The sequence below is a fragment of the Globicephala melas genome, chromosome 7, assembly GCF_963455315.2.
Source record: "Globicephala melas chromosome 7, mGloMel1.2, whole genome shotgun sequence".
Classification (NCBI taxonomy): Eukaryota; Metazoa; Chordata; class Mammalia; order Artiodactyla; family Delphinidae; genus Globicephala; species Globicephala melas.
The window spans coordinates 20,712,538-20,721,430 of NC_083320.1; positions in this window are offsets into that span (position 1 = coordinate 20,712,538).

The window sequence follows — 8,893 nt, forward strand, 5'->3', positions numbered from 1 at the left end:
GGCTATGTACATTTGTGACATCTGTTCTACAGCTGTGAGAAAATAGCTAAGTAGATGGATAGATACGTATACGCATGGATGGTGCCAGTCGATCAGTAAATTATTAGTGTGTTTTTAGTTTTCAGACACTTCTTTTTAGCCCATGACAACTCATCTCTGGGTCTCTAGAATACAGAGCATTGTCTCCCCGTACTTGACACACCAGCTCCTGCTTGAGTTCAAGATTTATGGAACTCCTTGTTGTCAGACCAGGGAACCATCTGACACGGGTGGTCACATCTTTGGGGCCTGCGCTGGTGGTTTGTGGACCAGGGAGTCATTGCACCAGACAAAGGAAGCATGCATCTTTCTGAAGACCAAGTAAAGCCCCTGTACCTTTCTGGCCTGTGGCTCCTGATGTAGACATTGACTTTCAACCTCTAGAGCCAATATTGACCTCACTGGTTCCTTCCCAGACTCTCAGGGTAGAGTTGGGTCTCCTTCATTCCCAAGTCTTAGACCTGGCCAACATCAAGTCTCAGGAAGTGCTCCGAGTGGACTCTAGCTGGCTCCAACACAGGCACCTGCACCCCCCCTCCCCCACCAGCACCCCAACTGCCCTTTGCCATCTGGTTGGGTTTCTAACTGGCTGCAGAGAGCAAGTGATTAGGGAGGATTTAATAACTATCAACAAAAAGGAAATTAAATTTTGTTTGGTTTCACTTCTTTTGCCTTTAATACTTTGGCAATCGAGAAAAGATAACTAGAGAGAGAGTCTGGGCTAACTGAGAAATCAAAAAAAGAAAAAAGGGCTTCCCTGGTGGCGCAGTGGTTGAGAGTCCGCCTGCCGATGCAGGGGACACGGGTTCGTGTCCCGGTCCGGGAGGATCCCACATGCCGCTGAGTGGCTGGGCCCGTGAGCCATGGCCGCTGAGCCTGCGCGTCCGGAGCCTGTGCTCCGCAGTGGGAGGGGCCGCAACAGTGAGAGGCCCGCGTACCGCAAAAAAAAAAAAAAGAAAAAAAATGGGAAAGAAACAGACATTATTTATTTATCCACAAACCTTCACTGAGTGTCTGCTATGCACCCATCGCTGTTCTAGGCACCCAGCAACATGATGGTGAACACAACAGCCCAATCGCCTGTTCTTGGGGTACTTTCTAGACATAAACAGGCCAGGAAAGACAATGAGAATAAAAATGAAGATCTGAAAATTCTGACTATAAAACTACACCATGGAAAGGTGATTGAAGAAGGCATTGTGAATAATAATAACTACCACTGGAGTGTTTACTATGTGTTGTAGATGTAATTGTGTCCCCACAAAATTCACATGTTGAAGTCCTCACCCCCAGAATGTGCCCTTATTTGGAAGTAGGGTCTCTGCAGACATAATTAGTTAAGATGAGGTCATACTGCAGTAGAATGGGCCCCTAATCTACTATGACTGGTGTCCTTATAAAAAGGGAAATTTTGGACACAGACACACACTCAGGGAAACAGCACGTGAAGATCAGAGTTATGCCGCCATAAACCGAGGAGCTCCCAGAAGCTAAGAGAGAGGCTTGGAACAGATCCTTCCCTAGAGTTTTCCAGATAGCATGGCCCTGCCAACACCTTGATCTCAGACTTCTAGCCTCTCCAAACTTGAGACATGAAATTTCTGTTGTTTAAGCCTCTCGGTTTGTGGTCCTTTTTACAGCAGCCCTAGCAAATTAACACACAATGTAATAGGTGCTGCGCCAAGCGATTTACATAGATTGTCTCATGTAACCCTCACAACAACCACTGATAGGTACTATAGCCCATTTTACAGAATAAATGGAACCAGAGTAAGGTCAAGTAACTTGCCCAAAGTTGAGCTGCTTTAATGTAAAAGGACAGAAGTATTCAAAGCTTGGGGCTCAGGGAAACCTGCCCTCCACACCCATAATCTACCCTAATTTGGTAAATCCTACCTCTCCACTCGGCCTTTCAATCCTTGCTCCAAACAGGTGTTGTCTCTTCAGTTGGCTTATGGTTAAGATGCCCCCACTTCATGTTTGGTGGTCGAATTGGTGCCTTTACCTGTTCTAAGGCTATACAAACAGAATGACCTAGTGAGTCGTGATGTTTACGCTGTATGCAGTGACTCATTTACCAACAAACTGGTAGTCAACTCCCCTCACTTCAGGCCCTCTCTGTGTGTGACCTCCAATATATACCACACACACACACACTCAGACCAGCCATAATAGTACAGGTTGTTCATGTTGTTTTTTTTAATTTGTTTTTCTCCAAAGCTCATCACCCAGTTGTGTAAGTTCCTTACCTCAGCCTTGCATCCAGCACTAGAAGACATTTTCCATTTTCAAAGGTATAGGATTCACGTAATTTCATTGTGATTGTCATTTGCTAATGAGCTAAAAAGCAGATGTGGATCTGATCCTGAGACAATGCATAGGAGCTGAGTGAAGACTGGGTGTCCTGATGCTATGTTATAAAAGTGAAGGTTTTGCAGTACTGTTTTGTTTTTCAAGTGACTTAAGGGGTTTTCATGGGTAATTTTGATTATCCTTAGTTTTTGTACGTCAAGCTGACTTTAACCACTATATAGGCCATGGCTCCACTGTAGCTTAAAAACAAAAATAGTGAGAGAGTTAAATCATCAAATAGGACATCGAGCCTGTGTATGCCAAGCTCAAAAACCCTGCACCGTAACAGTTAAACCATAATCACAACGTGAGTAGTGATTTATTTCCAGCAAAACATCAACCAAACATCAAACAACACACTAAATTAATGTTGTCATTTTGGATTTTGTTGGGTTTGTAGTTTTGACTGAGTTTACTTACATATTTGTTGGATTTTACAGTGAGATAAGCGTACGGAGCTTATACCTTTATATGTTTGTACATGTTTAGGTTACACTACAATTAACATATTTTAAGTCCAACAATAGGAGTATACTGGAATTTACTGGAATTTTTAAAGAGTTCATAAATTACTCAATTTGAGACACAAAGCGTTGACCAGACTAGAATATAAAGGTACAAAGTAGAAACACATCAACATGGATAGTAAAACAATCAGAATGATGAAGAGATAAAACTCATTGTTTAGGAAGATGTTGGAATAATTAGGGGGTGGTAAATGTTTTTCATTCAAAAATAATTTATTCAGTGCCCTCTGAGCTAGGAACGGTACTAGGGGCTTATGGCTAAGAGGTAGGGAAGGAAGAAGGAAAAGCAGAAATAAGATATCGAGATGAGGGACTTCCCTGGTGGCGCAGTGGTTAAGAATCCACCTGCCATTGCAGGGAACATGGGTTCGATCCCTGGTCCAAGAAGATCCCACATGCCGCAGAGCCACTAAGCCCATGCGCCACAACTGCTGAGACCGTGCACCACAACTACTGAAGCCCGCGTGCGTAGAGCCCGTGCACCGCAACAAGGAGTATCCCCCGCTCGCCACAACTAGAGAAAGCCCACATGCAGCAATGAAGACCCTGCACAGCCAAAAATAAACTAAATAATTTTATTTATAAATTATTCAAAAGATGTCAAGATGAGTAAGACCTCAGGTCCTTCAAGACATTCAGTCTAATGGAAGATAGGGCTACAACAGGTAATATTAATTAAGCACTAGTGAGGTTCACATAGACTGTCTCACTGAAGGCTCACAACAACCCTAGGGGATGAGCAATATTATTCCTCCATTTTACTGATGAGGACACAGAGGACCTCATGGGATAAATGGTGCTACTCAGCTAGATGCCCTTAGGAAATTACACATGGGAGTCAGGGAAACCTTCCAAATGAGGTGTGATTTCATCCGGGTCTTTAATGATGACTGGGATTTCACCAGTCAGCACAGAGAGGGAAGGCATTCTTGTCAGAATAGACAGTTTGGGGACTTCCCTAGTGGCGCAGTGGTTAAGAATCTGCCTGCCAATGCAGGGTACATGGGTTCAATCCCTGGTCCGGGAAGATCCCACATGCCGTGGAGCAGCTAAGCCCATGCACCACAACTACTGAGCCCACATACCACAGCTACTGAGCCCGTGTGCCACAACTACAGAAGCCCACGCACGTAGAGCCCGTGCTCTGCAACAAGAGAAGCCACTACGATGAGAAGTCTGTGCACCATGACGAAGAGTAGCCCCTGCTCACCATAACTAGAGAAAACCTGCGTGCAGCAATGAAGACCCAACGCAGCCAAAATTTAATTAATTATTATTATTTTTTTTAAAAAAAGAACAGACAATTTGTGCAAAGCCATGGGGACATGGAAAAGCATGGTTTCTCTAAGTAACGGAACAAAGGTGTAGATTGGCCCAGCTGAGAACACGGCCGGAGTTAGCTGCCCTGAAGGGGTTCACGCCCATCCTTCAACCCTGGTAATGGATCAAGCCATGTCACTGGACCGATCCTTCCCACACTAGAAGAAATGCAGTGCTTCCTGATGGTATGGTAACCAGGCTCAACTCTTCCAAACAGTGCCACCGCATACAGCTGTGCACACTGTGCGCTGCATGAGAAGAGCCCCATCGAAGTGGCACAAGCCACACAGCAGACGTCACAGATATACACACTCATTATGACGGTTTCCTGGAAGGGGTAGTAAAGTTTCTTCTTTCTAATAAAATCTGTATGTTATAACAATTTTCTGACAAATAGAAGTAAGGTATCTTAGGGAGGGACATCTCTTCCTAATTCATTTAAATGTGTCCTATGAGCTAATGGTGGTAAGCTAGCTCTTACTGCTTTTCCCTCTTGCACTGTGCTGAAACCTATTCCAATGGCACACCATGATCTTATTTGGCCTTTTCATGACTCAAATGCATTACATCAAACCTGCTTCAAGCAGGTAACGCTTTCTATTTCCTCCTATCCCATGTGATTCCAGCTTCCCTACCTGGTCCATCGCTATCCCTCCTAGATTTGGATCGATCCACACTGTCTTCTGACTCACAACAGATCACTTTTCCTGGTTAATCTCATTTTTTCCAGAACTCAAACACAGCCCTGGGCCTGCCTGTTGCCGGAACATAAGAGGTCCCATGACCCAAAAAGACAGGAGGCCTCCAACCAGAAACTGTATTCATGGAGCCCTCCCTGTTCTGCCATATATTTCTGGAACGGCTCCAGAAGCCTCCTAAACATGAATTCTTAAAACTATCAATTTATATATTGCTCACATAGAAATATAAATCATTCTGAGCTGTAGTTGGCTCCAACTCCTTCAAAAGTCAGCCTTGGGTCTATTTAGACGTTAGTTAAATGGCCACCGTAGCAAGCCCTGCTACAAAATGAGCTCTAAAGGGGCACATGGGTTCACCCTCAAAATCGTCCTAACTCTGTTCTATAAGAAACTTCCTAAAAAGCCTAGAAAAACATTGTGCAGAAAGGATACAAAGCTATTTTAGGAGGATGGCTACCTCTGCAGAGGGAAGACAGGCATGGGCTGCAGCAGGAGGTGAGCTGTTCTCTGTAACATTGTTATTTCTTTTTAACAAAACCTCAAACAAGATGGTGAAATCTTAGTGTGGCAAATGTGTGTGGTGGGCAGAGGATATCTGTTGCATTATCTTCTGCTTTTAATGTTTGAAATATACCATAATTAACATTTTAAAATGTAAAAAAAAAAAAAGGACATTTTTACGCACTTTGGCTGAAGACCATATTATAATTATTCACCAGAGAAGCTTTAGGGCATCCTTTGATGAACCCCAAATAATCAAGTTCTGACCTGGCCCTTCCTAGGCTCAGAGGGAAAGGTTCATGCATACAGCCGCAGGGGGGGACTTGGAGGGTCTCCCACCTCCAGCTGGACTGGTGCTGTCACAGCAAAGGGCAGTGCCAAGGCCGGGACGGTGCACAGTGCACCCAGTGGGCGTCGAAGTGGCCGTCCGTCCGTGCTTTTGCTTCCCACGTTCCCCCACCCCCATTGTCAGACTTTCACCAGTGTCAGCTTCTTTTCCCTTCTCTAAAGGAGGCGTGTTTTAAATGATGTATCTATTCTGCCACCTAGCCTTCAGCCGCATCACTACAACAAAGCTGCCTTAAAAGGCTCTTCTGCACAGACTTCAATCTTGCTGGATTTCCCTAATCTTGGCTGGGGGACCTGAGCGATTAGGTACTTTATTTCTTAAGGGTCACCGTACCTTAGATTTGGGCCAGGGTGAGATGGTAGCATTAGAATGCTCAATGTGAAAGGGTATTTTCCTTTGGGAAAGGGATTGGTCAATCTCAAAAGGGCTTTATAATGGAATAATAACTCACTGTGGGGAACAGTTTAGGCAAATCTGTCTAGAACAGTGGGGATAGCCATTCATAGGAGTGAATGAAGGCAAGACCCTTAGCTGACACTCTTCCTCTCCAACCAGAGGAATCCATGATATCTTATGTCTCATTAAAAGCCTTGCTTTCTCACATCAGGCATCATCCTGGCCTCAAAAACCAATTAGAAACTCATGGAAAATGACCAGAGGAAAGGACTCACGCTTTATAAAACACAAATGCTATGTACCCTTGGAAAAGTTGTCCATATAAAAGCACAAATCTTTACTGGGTTGCATTTCTTGAAATATGCAGTTAATCTTTTAAAGGAATGGAAAAGGGTGATCTCTGGGGAACTGGACACAAGTGGATGATATTTAACTTCTTACTCCTCCAAGAAAGATGTGGTTGAAAGGCATCAAAGCTGGAATATGCCAGAGTTAGGAAGCAGAGTTGGGAAACTTGTGGCAGAGAAAGAGGGAAGGGACCCCGGCCTCTGACGTTTGAATGTGGCAGGCATAAGTGAGCCACCCCCCAGCCCCCAAACTAAATTCACTGACGCAAACGACTTTTTTTCTGGAAGCAATCTTCTAAAGGTGACTGTGAACAGATCTGGGGCTTCAGAACAGAGGCGAGGGGGAAATGGAATAAAGAAAGGCTCCTAGGCACCCTCCATAATCCAACATCCTGGAACAGACCTTCCCACTCTGCCGTCAGACGTTAATTATGGGCTCTCAGGGGCAAACCCATCCAGCCAGGAGCCCATCTTTGGACCGAATTACCATAGACAATCCCAGGCTACTGAGCGTTCTTTCTCTCTTAAGCCCTCGCAGGGAGCCTACATGAGCTCCCATCAGCCAGCTCTCAACCCCTCATGACATAAGCCCGTCTCTAAGTGGAAATACAGACAGTCACTTAATGTCTACAGACTTACAGAGTTCCCCCTCTCCCCGGCTCCCTGCCACCAGACCCCATGGACCAGCTCTGGCTTCCTTTCTCTCTACCCTTTTCGTCTTCTCTATGAATCATCCCCCTCTCCCTTTTACCCGTCTTCACACATTTTATTTTCCAGCCACTGGAAGTCGGCTAGACAAAAAGACGTGTCACTGAGGCCGTCTCCCTCAGAATAGAGGGTGGCTGGAACTAGGCAACTCATGTTTCTCTGGAAGGAGCGCCACAATCTCCCCATTCATCTGAAATGCTACCACTGTGCCTTAGCCGGCTCTGCTGCGGAGTTGCTGCAGAAATAGGATCAGGGGTTGGAACACACACGCCACGCTGTCCGCACTTGACACAAAGGGGAAAGTAATACGTGATCTCCCTCACTCTTCAAATATTCCAACCAGAGTTTTGAATATTAATTTTGTGCCTACCTTACCGAGCCCCAGACACAGAGGAGAAGCAATGTTAACGAGCCTTGCTTTTTTTTTTTTTTAATCATTGCACACAGCTCCTCGTCTCTCAGCCAACACCTAAAGCCCCTCTGGCGATACGAACAAAAGCACAACTTTAAACTTTTGCCTTGACTTTTAAACGTGCCTTTCGGCAAGTAGATAAGTGGGAAGAGAGATCAGGATCTGGGGGTGTTAACAGCATAGAGCGAGATGCTTCTGAACCAAACTGGCAAGAGAAATATTTTCTTCAAAGCAGCCCTACAGAAGGAATTCTTATCATAGATGAGGGTGCAGTCTAGTGGCAAACTTCATGAAATGCAGCCCCTTCTCCAAAGGGAAGTTAGAGCACTTCCAGAGGGACGAAGAGAAATGTAAAGGGGTGACAGTCCCACCGCAAGTTCCCCCAAGTGGGGCAGCAACAGTTGCCCAGCTCTCTCTGATCTGCCTCTGAAGTCTACGACCCACCCATGCCAAGTGCAGGAGAAAACGACAAGCCCCACCTTCATTCTTTGAAGACTTCAGCTCTCTTTCGTTTTACTTAGGAAAGAAGGGTCCTTAGGGTCCCCATAGATCACATGAGGTTCCAAAAGGGATAACAGTGCTCCTGGTCAGGATCGGCAAGTCCTGTGGTGACGTCAGCTCCGATTCCTAGGCTGTGCCTGCTGGCACCAGTGTCCCTCATAACAGTGGGTCCCTCTGGTTTGTCACCCAGTCCCTCCAGGGATGCGGCCCTGACCAATGGAAATACCCCTTTCAAAGAACCCGGAGGGGAAGGATGACCACTCTGCCTACCTTCCCTCTGACAACCCCACACCAGGACACTTCAGGCCTCCAGGCAAGATTTTCAGACCTAGCTTTCTTCCGCAGTGCCAGTCTCTGTAACTCACTGCTGCCTACAGGCTGCTGCTATGACTGTCCCTTCGAGCAAGTACACACACACACACACACACACACACACACACACACACACAGCTGCCCGGGGCTAATAGTGTAACTGAAGGAAAGTGGCCACTTCTTCACCCTGTGACCAAAGACAGTCACTCCGCCAGCAACAGAAACACTACATTAAATCCCCTTCCCCAGATTTTTAAGGGGGAAATTCAGTTTTTCTTTTCTTTCTTTTTCTTTTCAGTCACCACCCATCACTGGCCACCCTACACTAACGCCCACCCCAACACATACATGCGAGACAGAGACAGAGAGAGACAAACAGAGAGAGACAGAGAGAGACAGAGACAGAGACAGAGCGCGCGCGCGCGCAC